The sequence below is a fragment of the Opisthorchis viverrini genome (assembly GCF_000715545.1).
Source record: "Opisthorchis viverrini unplaced genomic scaffold opera_v5_98, whole genome shotgun sequence".
Classification (NCBI taxonomy): Eukaryota; Metazoa; Platyhelminthes; class Trematoda; order Opisthorchiida; family Opisthorchiidae; genus Opisthorchis; species Opisthorchis viverrini.
Genome location: NW_008751755.1, coordinates 232057 through 233278, shown reverse-complemented (window position 1 = coordinate 233278; position 1222 = coordinate 232057).

Here is a 1222-nt window from a genome sequence, read left to right as displayed (position 1 = left end):
CCATCTCGACCCTTGACAGAGAAGCTGATGTCATGCCTACGCCACAAGTGACGTAGGTTCGCAAAAGCTGCTCTGGCCTTTCCAATCCGGATAGAAATATCATCTTTCGCCAGATCACCAGGACTTATACAGCTGCTCAGGTAAGCAAATTTGTCTACTAACTCAATCGGTTCATCCGCAAGCATGAGGCTAGGGTTCGAGCCCACCCAGGATTGCAGTAGCACTTTACACCTTGCGGGTGTGAAGCGCATGCCGAACCGCGAGGCAGAATTGTCTAGATTATTTAATATTGTTTGCATTACCACGGAGTCAGATCTAAGAAGAGCTATGTCGTCCGCGTACTCGATGTCTGTAAGCGGAGGCCCAGGGAGCACTTCGACCCCACAGGCATTAGAGGCTGGTAGTGAGTCTTCCATGGCCGTGTCAATGACGAAGTTGAAGAGGAAAGGTGGAATAGGACAGCCCTGTCTGACACCACTTGATTTGGCGAACTCAGGCTATAGTTTCCCGTAGACCTTTACATGGCCGCGGGAGAGGACATACAGCGCCTTAATGAGGGTCAAGAATTTATGGGGGACACCTTTGCTCCGCAGATATTGTCAGAGTGCCTGACGGTCCACAGAGTCAAAAGCAGCTTTCAGATCAAGAACCACAACCACAGTTGGTTTGGTGAAAGCATCTCTGCTGTTCCAGAATTTGTCGGAGGGTGAAAATGTGATTGATGCATCCTCTTGCAGGACGGAATCCAGCTTGGTTTTCACGGATCTGTCTCTCCCTATATTCAGTCAACCTTCGAAGGATAAGGTCAGAGAGCACTTCCGATGCCACAGCTAATGGGCTGATGCCACGGTGGTCTTTACACAGCGTTCGCAAACTCTTTTTGTAGATAGGAATAACTGTCGATATAGCCCGAATATGCAGACATCTTCTGTTTGTCCCATGTAGCACCAATAAACTTTGTTGGATGGATCATCAGGGATTCTCCGCCTTCTTTCAAAAGAGCTGGATATAGCTCGTTCGGTCCTGGTGCCTTCTCACGTTTTAGTGAGGATACTTCGTACATTATTTCTTCTTCCGACTGGCGACTAAGGGTTGAATTCCACTCGCCCGTACGCATTATCTTCACAGGCTTTGTTGCAGAATGCCAGCTGAACTGCTTTTCGAAGTGTTCGGCCCATCTCGCCAGCCGACGTGTTTGCGAGTGAATCAATGAGCCATCTTT